Genomic DNA, 20,373 nt, shown 5'->3' with positions numbered 1-20,373 from the left:
TGATAATTATAGGCTACACTGCAAAATAACTCTCTCTCCCTCCCTCCCTCCCTCCCTCTCTCTCTCTCTCTCTCTCTCTCTCTCTCTCCCTCCCTCTCTCCCTCTCTCTCTCCCTCCCTCCCTCCCTCCCTCCCTCCCTCTCTCTCTCTCTCTCTCTCTCTCTCCCTCCCTCTCTCCCTCTCTCTCTCCCTCCCTCTCTCCCTCTCTCTCTCTCTCCCTCTCTCTCTCTCTCTCTCTCTCTCTCCCTCCCTCTCTCCCTCTCTCTCTCCCTCCCTCTCTCCCTCTCTCTCTCCCTCTCTCTCTCCCTCCCTCCCTCCCTCTCTCCCTCCCTCCCTCCCTCCCTCCCTCTCTCTCTCCCACATGTTGCACAGTATGAATTGGAACATATTATTGGACTTCAGAAATAGATCAGTGTCTCTACATCTCAAACACCCCAAATCATGCTGCAGGTGGAAATGAAACACATCAATTTAGTTGTTATCCAACGATAAGGCGTTTCATTTTTGACATATATGAAGTAAACAGAGATGTTTCGGAGTAAAGTCAGAGAAATAAATGTATCTGTTAAATCAATTACATGTTATAAACTTGAATTATTTTGTGCCAGATTAGATGCATAAAATATCTGTTGAATATATTTAAATGATAAATGATTACTTGACAATTCAAGTAAATAATGTGTTATTTTCTATATTAGCGTTTATAAAAGTAGTGAATGTTGTATTTAATGTTTCTGCACTCATTAACATTTACATTTAGGCATTTGACAGACGCTTTTATCCAAAGCGACTTACATTGCTTTATCCTATACATTTTACATAGGTATTTGCAATCCCCCGGGATCGAACCCACAAGCTTGCGTTGTTTATGCAATGCTCTTACCACTGAGTTACAGGAAAGGTCTCACACAAATCATGTCAAGCGGTTATTGGGTGAGTGAGTAAATCATTACATTGCTTTGTTTAGTGTCTTAAAAGCCTATTCATACTATTCTAGAAACTTTTCACTCATCCGCAATCAATCTTATCATTTTGGATGTGTTGTGTTGATGTTGTCATGTAAATATATGTGAACATATAGAATCAAATCTTTTAATGTTTTGAAGTTATTGTGCATGAGGACTGGTTTATAAAAACATCATCTTATATTTAACCTTTGATTTGTTCATTCTTCAAGTATTTTATATAAGTCTTGCCTTGTGTTGTTTCAATAGTAATCATACAAGAGCATTCCAGCACAAATACCTTACAAATGTATTGAGATATAACATCTGTACTACGTCTTGTGATGTGGTAACCATGGTATAAACTGAAAAATGTACTCAATAAACAGTTTCAAAAATGAATATTGTAATATTAATTCAATATCTACAGACAATCTGAATCTGTTTTTTTATATTTCGAGTGGAAGACTGAGCTTCTAGATGAGTGTTTATTAAAATAACAAACATACCAGAATGAAGCATTAGAGAACAGTCAGAAACACATTTTCATGAGAATTAAACTGAATAAACAATAAAAACAATAAATTACATAATTTTACATTTCTATGTGAAGGATCAAAATATTTCATTACCTGCTAAAGTACCTGGAATACAAACAAGACCTGTTGAACAAAAACAAGAATTTTTACACTGAATGACTGACATCATGTATGTTGAGATGTTTGTGTGTTATATGAGGGGATGTGATATGTACGTACCAGAAAGTAAAATCAGTTGAATGAGTTTTTCCATTTCACTGCTGAATTAAAGGAGTATGATAATCGAGAATAGAAGAGAATAGAGTTTCTTATGAGTTATGAGCAGCATTTACCTCTGCGGTTACAGATGAAGATTTCACTCAGTGTGAGAGTCCTCTTCCTTCTTCAGTCTTCTAGCAATACAACAATACACCCCTCTGGACATTTGGTTGTGGCTGCAAATCATGCAATACAATTAGAATAAATTACATTAGCTAATGCCTACACGTAACCCAACCCTAAACCTAACCTTAAAATAAAAACCTATTCGTCTTCCTTGGTAGAATTTAGTTTGTATTAATCTTGGCATTATATGAAGAAAAACGTTTAAAAGCCATAACAGCAAATTTAATGGTGATGTCATAGATATAAAAACTAGATGCCACATTAGCATCTGTTTCTTTGGGCCACTTTACATACGTTGTCTGCTGTATTGGAACTTTGCGAGCCGGTCCGTTAACACTAAAGATCAAGCTGTCTGTATGTAAACATTTTTATCATGAAGTGTTACGAGAGGCTGATTCTTAATCATATCAAGGCTGGTCTTTCACCCACTCTGGACCCCACCAATATGTATATAGAACCAACAGGTCAAACGACAATGCTGTCCCACCATTCTCCACACTGTACTACACCACATGGAACAGCTGTTGTTTGGCCCACAGCTCTGCGTTTAATACAATCTAAATAAGCAGGCTGTTGTTCAAAATGTCTGACCTTAGCACACAACACAATATCTGATTTTGGATAAAGGACGTTTGGATAAACCGGCCACAGACAGTCAGAATGGACCTCCACCACTCTCCTACCCTGACACTGAGCATAGGAGTTCCACAAGGTTGTGTACTGAGTCCCTTTCTTTACTCTCTGTAAACACAGGACTGCATCCCATAACACCAATGCAATTATTAAATTTTCTGATGAATAAAAATGAGTCTGCTTACAGAGAGGAAGTACAAGGGCTGACAGTATGCTGCAAAGATAATAATTTGTCTCTTAACATAAAGTAAACCCCAAATAAACTCATCATTGGTTTCCGTAAAAGAAGGATGTACACACACCCTTGTACAACAATGGCGAGAGTGGAGAGGATTGCAAGCTTTAAATGATGTTTAAACTAAATGAAGTTTACATCTCAATACTTGATTTTCTGTTGAGCTCTATTAACTTAATGTCTATCTGAAAGTTACTTATTTTATGTTGAAAAAGCTTTGCAACGTAACTTGAGCTGTTATTTCAAGACTTATTTACAAGTCAAATCTGGTGTTCGAACATTGTATGAATCACCAATTGCAAATGTAAATCTTGTGCTGTTACCTGGAAACCAAAAGATAAGCAAGATATAAAGAACTTTTGTGTTGATTCCTTATTGATCGTTTCTTCGTATGGATTAATCTTAATCATGAACACAAGTTAATGAAAGACTTACAGAATGTTTTATTTCTTCAATACATTTCTTCTGAAGTCACAGCAGTGTTTTCTCTTGCTGATAATCACTCTCATCATGTTTTGTGTTATGACTGCAGAATAAAGACACTTTTATGCAGACAATTTGAACCCAGAGATCATGAAATAAAAACTGAACTCAACTGACTGATGTAGAACTCATTCTCTACATGCTATTGAGTCATGAAGTCTCTCAGGCCCGGTTGGACAGACAGGGCTAAAATGGAACCAGGACTAGGCCTTAGTCAAATTAGTATATTTAAGTTTTATTTTTCAAAATGCCATTGTAAAAACACGATGCTGTGTATCTTGAGACAATATGGCTCTGATATTTGTAAGATATCTTCAGTTAAAGTGATAGTTCACCAAAATATGTTTTTCAGTTTACTTGCCCGTCAGGTTGGAAAAAAACTGTATACGTTTCTTTAGAATTTCTAATATGAATGCAAAACAGACCAAAGGCATCGAACCGAACATTAAAGAGGAGGTGATAACAACATCCATCCATCCATTTTCTACCGCTTATCCGTACTACCTCGGGTCACGGGGAGCCTGTGCCTATCTCTGGAGTCATCGGGCATCAAGGCAGGATACACCCTGGATGGAGTGCCAACCCATCGCAGGGCACACACACTCACTCATTCACTCACGCACTCACACCCTACGGACAATTTTTTCCAGAGATGCCAATCAACCTACCATGCATGTCTTTGGACCTGGGGAGGAAACCGGAGTATCCGGAGGAAACCCCCGAGGCACGGGGAGAACATGCAAACTCCACACACACAGGTCGGAAGCGGGAGTCGAACCCCCAACCCTGAGGTGTGAGGCGAACGTGCTAACCACTAAGCCACCGGGCATACAAAACAACATCTGCTTGTGGATAAAGTACGTTTTAACAAACCGGCCACAGTCAGTCAGAATGGACCTCCACCACTCTCCTACCCTGACACTGAGTTTAGGAGCTCCACAAGGCTTCGTGCTGAGTCCCTTTCTTTACTCTCTGTAAACACAGGACTGCATCCCATAAAATCAATGCATTAATTAAATTGCTGATGAATACAAATGAGTCTGCTTACAGAGAGGAAGTACTAGGGCTGACCGTGTGGCTTGAAGATAAGAAATTGTTCCTTTATCATAAAGTCCCCAAAAGAACTCATAAGGGATTTTCGTAAAAAAAGGATGAACATACAGTACACCCTTGTAAAACAAAGATGAGAGAGTGGAGAGGATCGCAAGCTTTAAATGATGTTTAAATGAAATGAATACATGGGTGCACCACAATTTTCTTAAACTACATGGCTCAAAATATGCTTGGGCTCTGGAAGGTTTCATCTCAATCCTTGATTTTCTGTTGAGCTCTATTAACTTAATGTCTACTTGAAAGTTGAATGTGCAATGAACAAAGAACATATTTCAGTTGAGAACTTTGAATCAAAATATGGAAAACACAAATGCAACTGAATAAACGCTACTTTAGTATGTGAAACTAAGGTACTTATTTTATGTCGAAAAAGCTTTGCAACGTAACTTGAGCTGTTATTTCAAGACTTATTTACAAATCAAATCTGTTGTTTTCGAACATTGTATGAATCACCAATTGCATATGTAAATCTTGTGCTGTTACCTGGAAACCAAAAGATAAGCAAGATATAAAGAACTTTTGTGTTGATTCCTTGTTGATCGTTTCTTCGTATGGATTAATCTTAATCATGAACACAAGTTAATGAAAGACTTACAGAATGTTTTATTTCTTCAATACATTTCTTCTGAAGTCACAGCAGTGTTTTCTCTTGCTGATAATCACTCTCATCATGTTTTGTGTTATGACTTCAGAATAAAGACACTTTTATACAGACAATTTGAACCCAGAGATCATGAAATAAAAACTGAACTCAACTGACTGATGTAGAACTCATTCTCTACATGCTATTGAGTCATGAAGTCTCTCAGGCCCGGGTGGAGTGACAGTGCTAAACTGAAGCCAGGATAAGGCCTTATTTAAATTAGGATATTTAAGTTTATTTTTTTTCAAAATGCCATTGTAAAAACAAGATGCTGTGTATCTTGAGACAATATTGCTCTGATATTTGTGTGATATGTTCAGTTAAAGCGATAGTTCACCCAAAAATGTAGTTTACTTAAGTTTAATCTGTATACATTTCTTTATCATTTCTAATATGAATGAAACACGGCCAAAGGCATCTGACCAGCAACATCGACACTCAATAAGGCATGGTCATGCATAATGCAAATAATCTTTGAAAAGAAAGAGCTGCTGTAGAAAAAAGGGCGAGTCTGATAGTGAACGTAAATCCTTATAGTTGCATGTTAAATCAGATGAATAGATCTGTCTTTTTTTTTAAGGTTTATTTATAATACATATGTAATATACTTTACACTTATATCATTAAAATTATCATTTGATATTACTACATTAAAACTATGGTCAATTTTTCCAAGAGATCGGTCCCCAAAAACAGCATGAATCTAAAAAGGTTTGAGTCCCCATTATTGCTTTAGTGGGCCGATTTAGCGGCTTACCATCGTCGGACCACCGTCGGCATACTGTCGACAAGCCGATCAATGCAAAAATGCTGTCAGTCTGCCAGCTTTTCTTGGGTGGCACCCAACCAGTGGCCGCTGGGCCTTTGTTGGTTCAGCAGTGGCAAACTGGTCGGCACAGATAAAGTGGCTTGACACAGACGGACCACCACCAGCACAACGTCCGCATGCCGACCAATGAAAAAATGCTGTCGGTCTGCCAGCTTTATTTTGGTGGCATGCCACCAGCGGCTCTGGACCTGGTCTTTATTTTGTAGATGAGAGGTTTTGATAGCTTTGTACATGTTGTCAATGTATTATTGGATGTATTTATGTGCGATGTAACCTTCTGCAACTTACATGGAGCACAGAAATGTGCTGCAACTAATTCAAGCGTGTTTTGATGTTTAATCATAAACAGATATGGTCAAAAAGTTGTTCTCTGATTTCATCAGTTACAAAATAACACATTGAGGAGAACATAGAGATTTCAACATTTCTGAAGGGGGTTACAGAGAGGTAGAATTAAGGTGAGTTGAGAAAGCAACAATCATTTCATCACCTTATGTACTTTTTTGTCATGATTCCGCTATCATGTCATGTTTATTCTTGTTCTTGGAGCAGAGTCATGTCATAGCCTTGGGTTTTGTGTGAGAAAGACATGGCTTTGTTTATATTTTGTCTTGGCATGCTCTTTCTTGTGTCTCGTCAGTGTTTCCGCCATCTTGTTTCCTTGTTACCTTCCCATTAGTGTTTAATCCCCAGCACCTTTTCCTGGTTAATTATCCTTTGTCTGTCTCCCCTTTAAAATATCATTGTTTTCATTGTCCTGTGCTCGTTCATTGTGCTTGTACTGTGAAAGTCTCTGTGATTACGGTCCTGAAGCTGTTCACGTTCCTGAAGCTGCTCCTGTTAGTACCTTGCCGTGTCTTCCAAGCTTCTGTTACCCCTGTGTTTAGTAAGTGTAGTTTAGTGTTTGTATTAAGTGTTTATTTTCTTAGTTTAGTCAGTCCGTCTCCTTATCTTGGTAAATAGTTTTATCCGGTCTTGTTTTCCCCCTCATGGGTTTTGTTTTGCCTTTTTGAAAGTGTCTATGTGATGTTAATAAATATCTGTTTAACCCCGTAACGTCCACGTCTCTGCCTGCAATTGGGATCTGACCATGCCGAATCATGACTTTTTTACAACATATGACCATGCATCTATTTACCACACGTTTGTTTCCCTTTGAATTTTTTTAGTTATTTTAAGGGTTTGACATCCAAATGTGAGTGGCATTGAATTAGGAATATTAAATGTTTAAGTAAACCTAAAAAGCATAAATTCTGTTATTTTAGCACAATTATTTTCTGGATACTATAATTTTTGTTTTCAGTCTTTTGCTTTTACTCTTGTTTGTTTTCTTTTAATGAATCTGGCACTGCATACTAAATTGTCTTGACTGTGTGACAAGCTGAATGTAATGTTTGTAGATTCTTCCTTGCTGATGGCTGAGCAGCAGAGCTGGAGCAGACCTCCTGTCAGAAAACATATCTAAAGAGCTATACACCATATGACTAGTAAGTCAAACCACAAACGTACACAATACTGTTTAAATGTTTTGGGTTATGATTTTAGTTTAGTTGGACAAAAAATACAGTATGAACTGAAATATTGTTAAATATTATCACTATTTAAATTAGATGTTTTTGATGTGAATATATAGTAAAGTGTTATTTATTTCTGAGATATTAGGCTGAATGTTTAGCATCATTAGTCAATTATTCAGTGTCTCATGAATTTTTCTTGAGCAGCAAATCAGCGTATTAGAATGCTAAGTAAGGTCACAAAACTCTGGACTATTGGTAGTCCACCACACTGAAAGCGTTTTACTCCTAGTCTCTACCAGTTTGAATATAGATTAAAACACATTTTTAGTCAAGCATTCACATCTTGTAACCTTGTTCTCCAGTAATGAAATAAAAAATGCATATGGTCATCATTTGCTTGAAATAATACAAACAGCAGTTATGCTAATCCTTCTCCTTTTGCTTTCCAGTTTCTCCCTCCGAGGGATGCACAACCTAAAGTAACTAGAGATTATGGTAGCTCCAGTTTGGATCCAGGATCACTTGTGAAGACTTCCGATTACACCAACACTCATGACCACTTCAGATAATGGCAAATATAGATGGACATATAAAACTACCAAATATGAAATATTGTAATCACTGCGTAAGTTTGCAGATTTTCAGGCCACTATTTTTACAATATTGGCAATATATGTGAACAGACAATGTTTACTCTTTTCAGAGTTAGTCGTATTGATATATGCCCATTTATTTGTCCGCAAAACTCTGCTGGATAAAGTGTTTTACGTCATTCACATATTGTTAATTTGCATATATTATAGACATTGTACCAGTACAAAGTGGTTTAAAAATCTGCAAACTTACCCTATAATATGTTATTTTTAATAGAATATGACTTTGAATACATGACTTGTAGAGCTATTGTGATATGAACTTTATGTTGACAGATGTTTCTCAGTGTGTCATAGCCCCCTCTGGCTGATTAACTTCTGATTGATTGTAACATTTTCTAGAAAGCTTCTTCGAAATTGAATACATTTTAAAAATGGCTAAACCCTTAAGACAGTTAACATGGGATTTCCTGTGGTAAAACCATCATGTCATGTTGCCATGAAATCATGTTTGTTTTTTCAAACTAATGTTTTGATATAAAGGTTCTACAATAGTAATATTATAGTAATGCAGGAGTGCTGTGGTAGCCTAAAGTTTTGAAAACCATGGGAACAGTTTATAATACTGTGCAAGTAAGACTATGGTTATTTTTGGATTTACTGTGGTTTTACTGGAAACATGGATAACTATACAAGTATGAATATAAATGAATGTTAACTAAATGCTTCTATTTGTGTAACGTTGGTTAAAAGCATTTGATAAATGTTATGCATTTGTGTAAATTTGCTGTTGCTATTGAACATGTTTGATCCATTATTGTGTTGAAGGACATTTTGGTTAGCTTGATTTAACAATTATGAACTGCGGTCTGACTGCGGACCGCCAGTAAAGATTATTTATAAACCAGTGGCTCAGCAGTGGACCGCAGGCATAAATATGGCGGTTGCTGCCAGTGGACCATCAAGTTTGGCACCAGTGGTCCGCCGCTGGCCTTATGTTAGCTGGGAAGCTTCTTTAAGTTAAGGGGGACTGCAGATCCTGCAGCTTATCATTTTTTGATTTGGAAATTGTAATACATGTGTGGGAGTGTTGGTGATATGATCTGTGTGTTTGCATTTGGGGTGTGGCTACTATTAGTAATGACCTATCAGCATATATCCCCTTGACTATTTAACGGTGGAGTAATGTCACCTGGGGTTTGTTATTGCTGGAACGGCCTAAGTAGAGTGCACGTTCACTGACTGGTGTGTTCGGCTGATAGCTGTTGGCATAGCTGATGGCATAGCTCATTCAATGCTTTGTCACATCCCATCATAACACTGCAAAGATAGTGAAAATACACCAATAATACATGCATGTGATAGAATAAAGGTACAGTTGAACGCCACCACAAAACAAGCTGTACGATTATAGACATATAATTTAGGGATGCACCAATATTGTGGCCACTGACCGATCATTCTTTAACTTTTGAAGACGATAACCGATATGTTGGCCGATACACAGTATATTAATATGAATATAACATTTTATGAGACTGAAATAAAAGGCAAGACGTGGACAACTGCTTTTATTTGAAAACATTCAGTGCAGAAAACAAGGTAACCATTAGTTCTCTTTTCCCTGTTTTATAATGTACCAAGCCTAGTTAAACTAGTACACTAGTTAAAGATTCTTTAATCTTCAAACTTTTCTGTTAACGTTTATTTTAATGAACAAATTATAGATTGTCTTCCAGAGCAACCCAGACACATTTTCTTAAAATAGCCTCAAGTCTAATGGGTCTCAAGACAGAAAGCATTCAGACTGCTTCAAACAATATGGTTTTATAAATTACACATTCAAAAATATATATTTGTATCTAACAATGTTTGGCTAATAACAATAAGTGAATGATCATCGTGACAGAAAGACTGTATGCATTTTAACTCTGAGCGGCGTGCAGCAGAAGTGGTATAACCAGAGAAAATTATTTATAATTCATCAGCTATAATATATCGGCCTTATTTATCTGGCCAATAATTTATCGTGTATCCAAACCATTTTAGAAATTAATCATTTAAGTGTAACCTTTATCAATTCACGATAGAATACTCAATTACTATACTATACTATACTAAACTATACTTACCATAATAGCAAATAACAATTATTTAATTATTATTATAGTCCATAAACTCAGAAATAAGACCAGTAGCAGGCTAAACAGCATCCAGAGGGTGTCATTTTTAACTGTAGTGGCGGCTTTACACCACAATAGGGCGCTGTATCGTCATAAACACAATGACCCTGACGCTGACTTAACTTTAGATAGAGAAAAGAGCTGGAATTTATACTCCGTAACTGTTCAGGTAAATGTCATTAATATAACATGTTAATATGCATATAAGTAACGTTAAATCCCAACCTTTCTGTTCTTTAATTTTATGTGTTTTGTAATCTTCAACATGTCAAGTTTATTTTCTTGTATATGAGAAAGTCTGTTTCTTATGTTTCCCCTAGTTGAGTTAAATTATATTTCCTTTTTGCTTTATACATTTTGATAAATTTTGTTAAGAACGTATTTATGTTTTCTGACTCCTTCTTTATGTTGCGGTTTGAGTAACGAGCTAAGCCATAACACTATATCGATGTACATGATATCTGTAGTGTTTTACCTGCACTCATCCCCTAGTAAATCTTTCCAAGACTTTCCAAGATTCATCATGTGTGAAATACAGTCAGGTGTATGGGTAATTACACCAACAGATATGGGTGACACAGAAGGGTAGTATGACTTAAGTAAATTGATATGACAAACTTGTACCTTTTTACGTCTAACAGGGGTCTTGATCAGATAGTTATTGTCAGAAAGACCTTTGTCAATGTTGTAGGGACCACCAAATTTTGCTTGAAAAAGAGTATTTACAACAGGCAACAATGCCAACACCTGATCACCTGGTTTAAAACTCCTCTTTCCGTCTTTCTATTGAACAAAAGTTGCATTTTTATCTGAGACTTTCCAAATTTACGTATTCTCCAATGTTTTCATTGTATTCCATTCATCTGCCAAAACAGCTATTGGTCCCCTGACAACATGTCCAAAAATCAATTAATTTGGACTAAATCCAGTGTTCTCCTGAAAAACTTCCCTAATTGCTTATATCAACCAGACAAGACCCTCTTCCCAATCTGAGCTAAACTCTACACAATAAGAGCACATAAGATACTTTAATGTCTGATGGAAACGTTCAAGAGCTCCCTGACTTTGAGGATGATAAGCACTGGATATATTTTATCTAGTTTGTAGTTGTTGTAATGATTTTGCAAATTGTTTGGACATGAAATTTGAGCCTTGATCACTTTGAACCACCCTAGGGATCCCAAAAATAGACATGAAGTTTGAAAGAGCCTTTAAGACAGATTTAGTTGTGATTGACCTTAAAGGATATGCCGAGGGGCAACGTGTAGATTGACACATATCGGTTAATAAAAACCCATGTCCAGCTTTTGAACGGGGTAAAGGATCCACACAGTCAGTGATCAAATGTTCAAAAGGTTTTTCTAGAACAGGAATAGGTTGCAATGGAGCAACTGGAATCATCTGGTTGGGTTTACCTGTCATCTGACACAACATCTTTCTATAATTTTGACCCCAAAAAACGATGTATTATCCGGCAATGCGTTTCCTCACACCAGTATGTCCTGCTATACCATTATGAGCCAATTCCAATACCGCTTTTCAGCAGAATAGCAGAAGAAATAGAAACTTCCTCTTTTTGATGTAGAAAAGAGTTAGAAGCATTATTCGATACCGTCTCATCAACTTCAGGTATAGTCATAAAGGTGTCTTCTATGGACAGAAAATCTAAACCATCCCCGCATTCTTGTTGTTTTACCATCGCCCATGTAACTGCACATGCTGGGAAAACATTTTGATGTTCCCCCACATTGTGTCAGGTTTTTGTGGTACCTCAGGTATATCAACCATTATCGGTGGAGACACAATACCAGTGTTACCTTACCTCCCGCCAAATCGTTCCCCAGTATAAATGTAACACCAGACACTGGGAGAAATGGATGCATTCCTACAATCACCTCACCGTTAACTAATTTGGATGTAAGATCAATTTTATGTTATGGTACTGAAATAGGAATCATCTCAAGCCCACGAACCAGTACATGTCTCCCCGTAGCCATTTCTCTGGAAAGTGGCAACACGCCAGCCATTACAAAAGACTGAGCAGCCCCTGTATCCCTAAGTATTTGGACGGGTGCTGTAGATTGTTGGTCTGGTAATGACACAGACCCATCTGTGATAAAGGGAGTATAATTCATTGCATTACCACTTTTAATGTCTGATGACGTAATCCATGGTAAACAATTACGTTTTTCCTCATTTTTGCTGCCAGACAATCGATTATCACAAGTAATTAAGCCAACATATTTAGCAGACTTCCCCTTTTTATTAAGGGTTGGAAAGTCCGACACCTTGTGGCCCACTTTCTTACAATAAAAACACATAATATCCACCTTATCTGTAACCGAGTGATTGGAATTAATTTATGGAAGAGATCGTACAGGGTTAGTGTCACTAACATTAGGTTGTCTATTTTTATGAGAAAAAAATCTGTTTTTGTCATAATTATTAACACAACGTTCAGAAACTAGTTTCTGAGTTAACACATATTCCTCAGCCAACACAGCAGCCTCATCCATTGGTTTCACTTTTTGTTCATTCAAAAAAACAGGTACATTATCAGGGAGTCAATTCTAAAAGTCTTCTAAAAGAATAAATCGTTTTAAATCTTCTTTAGACTCTGCTTTTTGTGAAGTACACCACCTGTAAAACCCTCTTTCTCTCGGGCAAACTCTACAAACGTCTGTTGTTCCCATTTCATTCGCTTCAGGTTCCAATTCATAAGCATGTAAGATTACACTTTTAACAACGTCATACTGTCTAGCTTGTTCATCACGTCTCTTTTAATTTCTTTTTCTAAAAAGTGATTATTAATTCATAATGGTGAACAATCTCACATAACTGGTCTTTAAATGAGTTTTCCTAATAACTCCTCAGACGGGCTAACAACGAACTCGTCAACAAGGTACAAAAGAACAAAGAATAAGTAATTTAAGTTATCACAGAGAAAAGAAGAATCTATGCGTATACCACTAATTAATGTCATAGTAAACATTTTAATAAGCGCATTTTCCATCTACATAGTTCTTGTGTTCTTAATTCTGGGAAAAGATACACACACACAAAAAAACGAATAAATAAATTCACTTGCCAATCTTCAACATGTCATACTTCACATACGTCCAGGTGAAACTTTCGTCAACCTGTCACAAGCTGAACAGAGCTCAGGTATCCTAACTTCCATATGTCTAACTTTTTCCCATCTAGTCTTCTGGGTCTTACCGGGCACGAGGCGACTTGAAACGCTCATCTTCATTGCAGCGCCTTTAGCTAGTGCCCGAAAGCATACCCCCAACAGGAATTAAATTCCCACCCGGGATTACCCCTAAAAAACAACAAGGTAATATAACAAAACAAAATAACAAACCAGTACTACTAAGGTAGGTGGGGGGGGGGGTCGTAACAATAGCAATATTACTATCCATTACTATCCACTATCCTGTTGTAAACTATCCATAACAAAGCTATATAATAAACTATATAATACGGTGAAATATTTAAAAGAGAGTTTAGGTATGCATAATTACTTGTCGTAAGGGTCAGACTTACACATACTGAAAGTAAGACTGACAGTCACACAGGTCTCTACTGCCAGGCACTGCAAAAGAGCCCTTGTGAATTGTACATGAAAATACATTATATTTTTATTATAAAGGAAAGTTAATTAAAAATAATTTAAGCGAATTTAAACACTACAACTTTACTCCAATAATACTCCATAGCCACGTTCACCGAGCAACAAAATACGGTTATCAGTCCTGTATTTGAGTCAATAATACGGTTGTGTTCACAGCAGTTTTCTTATTTATGAGAATTACAATTCACCTTTAAACTTTTACGACTCACAATCTCATTTAAATTAGTTGAAAACCTGTTTCATTTTGACAAAGAAAGTAATCTTGTTTAAATGTTGTCTGTCACTACGGTTATATGCATCACATGCAGCTTTAACACGCAGGCTGTGTGATGTTTCAAGACTCACACCTGGAAGTAAATACAATTGTCCGTTGTCAAAGCCATTACATGTGACACATTGGCTACAGCATCTGATTTTATTCATTTCAGAATAAACTGTCTTATCTATTAAATTGAGCTTTTCTAGATGCTAACAGCATTCTCTCTTACCCTGCTATAGTTTCTTCCCACAACATTTGTCTGCGGTTATTTGGTAAAATATGGCATGTAGGCATTTTGATCTTTCTTTGTGACTGAGAAATTTCGGTTGTGGATTAGGTCAAATGTAGTGTAAATGAATCACAAATGTCCTCTCCCCTGCTGTGTGTGTTATATGGTGCAGCCAAGGCCTGCTTCGTCCACTTAAAACTTAATGTCAATATTCTAATGAAGTTGTGTTTTGAAAAATCATCATATGTTATTTTGTGTCATTTAATATAATTAAATGTTTGGTTGTGCAGGGCGAACATGAGCACCCCACTGTTAGAAATCTTTTGAAATCTTTTAATTACGTAATATCTAACATATGTCAAATTCTTAAATGTAAATCTAAGAGATTGTTCAGCTCACAGGGCCATGCATCCATGAATGATATCATCTTAATTTAGTATTAAAATTTTGCCAGATATCTCGACGTCAGAAATGAATCCTTTTAATTCGAGTAAATAAGAGCTGCGGGCCTGTTTGTGGGCGTTTGCTTAAGAGTGAAGGAACTTAGTCCCATATTTACTTAGTTTTAATCAATCCTTACAGGCACAACATATACCTGAGGTTTGGAAAGATGCGGTTATAGTCCCGGTTCCTAAGTCTAGTAGTACTACCTTAAATGATTTTAGACCAGTGGCCCTCATATCAATTTTAATGAAAACCTTTGACAAGTTGGTGAGAACAGAAATCCTGAAGAAATCTGAACACATACTTGACCCTCTGCAGTTCTCTTATAGGTCATAAAAAGAAGTAGAGGATGCCACAGTAACATTGTTGAATTTAATTACTAAACATTTGGAAAGGAATGGGTCCCATGCTCGACTTTTATTTTTTGATTTCTCATCCGCTTTTAATACAATTCCAGCCCCATGTCCTTATAAGTAGACTGTTAGAACAATTAACATTACGTTTTAATTTGGCTCTACACGAATATGTGTCACAGTAAGTGAGAAACAGGACTATTTTTAAATATGCAGACGATATGTTTAACGGCTTCATAGCAATGAGACTTGCCATGGCCCGATTATAAATGACTTCATAAAGTGGTGTGAAGAGTCTTATCTTCAACTCAACTTATCTAAGACAAAAGATATGATACTTGACTTCAGGAAACAAGCCCAACCACATGAAGATATATTTATTAAGGGTCAGATAATAGAATCTGTGCAAGCCTAAAAATATCTTGGAACCATCATTGATTCAAAATTGACCTTTGAAGCAAATTTTGAAGCACTGTGTAAAAGGGGCATCAGCGTCTGTATTGTTTAAGAAAACTAATTTTCACAATGACTAGACCATTATGTTTTTATTTTATCATGCTTTTATTGAGTCACTTTTAAAATTCTCTCTGGTATCCTGGATTGGAAACATGTTTGTTAAGAATAGAAACTCATTGAGTCAAATTGTTACATACACTAGTAAATTGATTTGGGTGCCACAGTGTAGTTTAGCATCCCTGTATACAGTATTAGACAGTAACAGCGAGTGACTAATTCAATTTTAAATGATGACTCTCATCCCGGTATATATATATATATATACATATATTCCAATTTCTACCATCTAGACATAGACTTGCAATCCCGTACTGTACAACAAAGCAGTATAAAATCATCTTTGTGCCGGCAGCTATTACTCAGTTGAATAAGGACAGGATTAGGTTATTATTGTTCTTTGTATTTAATGCATGTATGTATTTATTTAATTTTTATATTGTTGTATGATGTTCTTAATCCATGCGATCTTCATAGATTTTTTAAATATTTTTTTATTATTTTTATTCCCCTATGTTCAATGTCCCCGTGACCCGAGGTAGTTCGGATAAGCGGTAGAAAATGGAATGGAATGGAATGTTCAATGTTTGTGATGTCTTTATACGTGAACTTTGTAGTGTTTTTCGGGGAAACTATGGGTTTGACCACAGTAGTATAATTAATGGTGATCAATCATACCTATTTCATACACTTTACCTGATGCAGCAGAATTAATAGCGACAAACTAAATGCACTAGTCCAGCGAGTGATCAGATCGTATATAAATTCTAAGAAATATTACTTTCCTGGCCTTGGAAACATAACACTCTTACTGTAGTGCAGTACCGCTCCAGAAATTATAACGAAATCAAGCAGTTTAAGTGACGTTAATATGTGATAAGTAAACACAGAAACAATTCGAGCGTGGAGACAAATGTGGGTTTATTGACAATAAACAAAATAACAAACACTAACAAACAAACATGAGATGTAAAAGCAGTAAAGAAATGAAAGAATTAGACAAAGCAAGAGTGGCAGTATTACATACAGCTATTCACATCTGAATAAACCCTCAAGGACAATCTCCTTTTTTAAAGGGGTGAAAGTTTAAAACGCAGCTATTTAGGAAATAACGTTAGCTGAGATACTTGCATTAGCATCTTGGGTGTGCTGGGACAAGTTTTCAGTGCGCATGTGTAGTAGAGTAGGCGGGGCGAGACCGTGGTTCGAGTCCGGTGAGTAATTGTGAATTAGCGCCAGCTGTGCGCACACCGGCCTCGAATCACGTAGGAGATGGGAGCATATAAAAGGAACGAGCGACAGGACCGTCGGAGAGAGAGCGGCTGGGAAAACGAGCGTGCCAGAGAAGAGTGACGTCGCGTCCGAGGACATCTGGCAGAAAGAATCTTACGATCCAGAGAGATCTAGTGTGACTTTTATTTTGAAGACCGGAAGTGTGAAACCCGGAACCATTATACAATAAATTCTTACATCGTTTTCCCAGCCAAGCCAAGCCGACCCTGACTCCTTTCTTCCACATTCAAAGAACCTTTATTACAGTGGTGCCGAAACCCGGGAGAAAGGAGTGAGCCGCCGCCAACCATGCAGACTCCCAAGGGATCGCCATTTGCGGAGGTTATCGCCTCCCTCGCTGGTCTCCATCAGCAACACCACCAGGCCCTGTTGGGTCTGAGAGAAGATCAGGAGAGGAGGTTCCAGGCCCTCGTCCAGACCCAACAGGAGGACCGCAAGGCGTTCCGGAGCTGGGCGAGCCAGGAGAGAGGACCGAGCGGAACGTCGACCGCATCCCCCACCATCCCGCTGCACAAGATGGGGGCCCAGGACGAGCCGGAAGCCTTCCTGGAGCTCTTCGAGAGGTCCGCGGAGTTATCCGGGTGGCAGCAAGATGCGTGGGCGGCCCGTCTGATCCCCCTGTTGTCAGGCGAAGCCCAGCTTCGCCTTCGCTCACCAGTTCCGGGACGCATGCCGCAGATGGTTGATGGCCGGCGCCAGCACTACCGATGACATCGTCGATAAGGTGACACTGGAGCAGTTCGTGGGATGGCTACCCAGGAAGACCGCCGAGTGGGTCCAGTGCCACCGACCGTCGACGCTGGCTCAGGCCATCCAGCTGGCTGAGGACCAGTTGGTGGCGTGCCCTGGGGTCGGCGGACACCTGATATCGTCATCTCTCTCTCTCCCTGTCACACCGTCCCCTCCTTCCAGACCTGTGCCCTTTCCCCGGACCCGGGGAATTTTTTCTCCACGCTCTCGCCCCGCCTACTCTACTACAGCATGGAAGAGGTTTCAGAGTCCTGATAGTTTCAAAGCAAGCGGGTGAGTCCGTCGATATTCTTTCTCAGAACCGGATTGGCTGACGAACGTAGAACGAATTAAGCCGAAGCAAACTGCCGGAAGAAGCTTTCTCCAAGGAGAGAGACAAGTCTCAAGGTGACCGAGCACGATGTGTGAGACACAAGATGAGCCTGGAGCAGACCACGTGTGTCGGATGACCCAGAGGACAGCGCTGCATGGGAAACTAACCTCATCGAGATCGACCCACAGCCAGTGCGCCTCAGCACTGAGGACCATTAAGACCCACCTGTTACCTCGACCATTATGATCCAAGCAACCATCGTCCGTCTAAGCTTCTATTTGAATCCCGTCGCCAGAAAAGGGGGGATGTAGGGTGTGGTCGGATCAAATGTTACTTAGAATTTATCTTTTTTGTGTTTACTTTTATTAAATAATAAACCATTAAAACAAGTTGATTTCACATCGAAAGCTTTACTAGTGTCAAACTTACAGTAAATATCAATACTTTGATTATGATAAAATAATTGATGAAGGATTTCTTCAGAAATCAGCCACTTAAAAGTGAAATTAGCCATATGACAATTAAAACTAGACCGTAAAAAACAACAATAAACATGTTTGTCAGATGCAAACCTTAAAAACAGTAAACTCACAAACTCATTTTCAGATACGGTTTTACATTCTTAGAAAGACACATTTGCAAATGAATAATTGTTTGAAAAGTGCAAAGACAGTCCTGGTGTGGACAGGGAAAAGGGACAATCTTTGTATTGCCTATATGCTTTAGATCAGGGGTTCTCAATCTTTTGCAAGCTGGATCCCCCAAAGCTGGTTCATTGCAGTTAGGGCTTCAGTGCCCCCCCCCACACCACACCACCTTGGATGGATGGCTGGCCGGTCGGATATTATCTTTAGGCCCACATTATTATTATTATTATTATCATCAGTAGCGGTAGGTAGGCATATTATCATTACTAGGCTATTGTTATAATTGGCAGTAGCACCAGACTTCTACTGTGAGCTTCCAGACATTATTATTATTATTATTATTATGAGTAGTAGTATGCCTATCATCATTACTAGGCTATTGATATATAATTATATGAGGTTACATGCTTTATTGTTGTTGTTGTTATTATTATTATTATCATCAGTATAGGCCTATTATCATTACTAGGCTATTGCTATAATTGGGAATTGGCACCAGACCTCTGATATTAATGTATGCTATGCTATTAAACTCACTATCCACAAAACAATCAAATTTGTTCAAAACTCTTTTTTTTAAATCAGTCCAAACACATTTTAATTTTTATTCAGGAGTTATGTATATACAAAACTATAACTTTTTATGACAGTAGTTTAATGATAAAAAAATGTTTTTTTTTTGTTTTTTTTTGCCTCCCATCCTGTAGCCTACTCGCGCCCCTTTAAATGATAATGTCTAAGGATTTCTCCTGTTTTTTTAGACCTAAAATTGCAGTATTTACAATTCCACATTGTCGTTCGACAGTTCACCTATAAAAAATAAACAAAATAAGTAGTTTAGATATTTAAATTACAAAAACTATAAAAGTATTGTTTTTAACTACAATTTTTATCAAAATGATTATGTGTCTTTTCGCTTACATTCATCCAGTATAGGTATAGTTCACCCAAAAATGAAAATTTGTTATTAATCCACTCACCCTCAGGCTAGAAAACTAAAGGGATCTTTATCGTGACAGCTCTCTCCACCTGTTTCATGACTGCTGTCTGCTAGTGCTGCTTCAGGAAGAAATGTGTTTAACGTTATACCAGACATGTTCACAAGTCTATGAGTTTTAAGTCTAAGTCCATTTTTAATACTTCAGCTAATTACTGAAATTAACTGAGTGCACAGACCTGCACTAAACTAGTTTCTAGACATTTTGTTTGTGGGTTTTTTTGCATAAATAAAAAAAGATAAAGTTCTGGTATATTTACGGTAGGAAATTTTTCAAAATATATTTTAATGGAAGATGATCTTTACTTAATTTCCTAATGATTTTTGGCATAAGAGAAACATCGGTAATCAATAATTTAATGTTTGGTTGGCTTTTGCCTCAAAAAATCCTATGCTGCTTAAGACTGTTTTTGTGTCCAGGGTCACATGTGTAATTTCCAGATCAGACACGAAAAAGCTTCACATAATAAAGAACATGATAAACAGTGGGTTAAGGTTCTGTAAGAAACTTAAACAAAACTAAACTGTAAAAACAAACAATCCAGGTGCAAAATTTACTCTTGGTTATGTGAAGGAAATTCCTTGGCAATAAAGTATTTCTGATTCTAACATTTCAATTCATGCTCTCATTTGAAGGCACCTGACTTGATACCACGAAATGTTCTGTGTCCAAAAAAAATGCATTTGATAATATGATTACACCATTTTAACACTTTTTGGCTTCACTAATAGCTGGAAGCCAAGCCCTGGAAATTGTCTCGATTTTGCCAGTTGGACCAAAATTAGACTGCAGATAGTCAATCCAATTCATGTAGTGAAATGATTCTTATTTTGTTGATATTATTA

General features: G+C 37.6%; 1 long non-coding RNA gene across 1 annotated transcript; it reads left to right on the top strand.

The window, feature by feature from the left end:
* The first annotated feature begins 6,150 nt into the window (after positions 1 to 6,150).
* Positions 6,151 to 8,366, top strand: LOC130415347 (uncharacterized). The gene is made up of 3 exons (XR_008905909.1): positions 6,151 to 6,260; positions 7,203 to 7,289; positions 7,769 to 8,366. It is a non-coding gene; the product is annotated as an uncharacterized LOC130415347 (long non-coding RNA).
* Positions 8,367 to 20,373: the final 12,007 nt, after the last annotated feature.

This window comes from Triplophysa dalaica, chromosome 1 (genome assembly GCF_015846415.1).
Source record: "Triplophysa dalaica isolate WHDGS20190420 chromosome 1, ASM1584641v1, whole genome shotgun sequence".
Lineage (NCBI taxonomy): Eukaryota > Metazoa > Chordata > Actinopteri > Cypriniformes > Nemacheilidae > Triplophysa > Triplophysa dalaica.
Note: the sequence above shows the minus strand (reverse complement) of the source record. Positions and strands in the feature narration are given on the sequence as shown.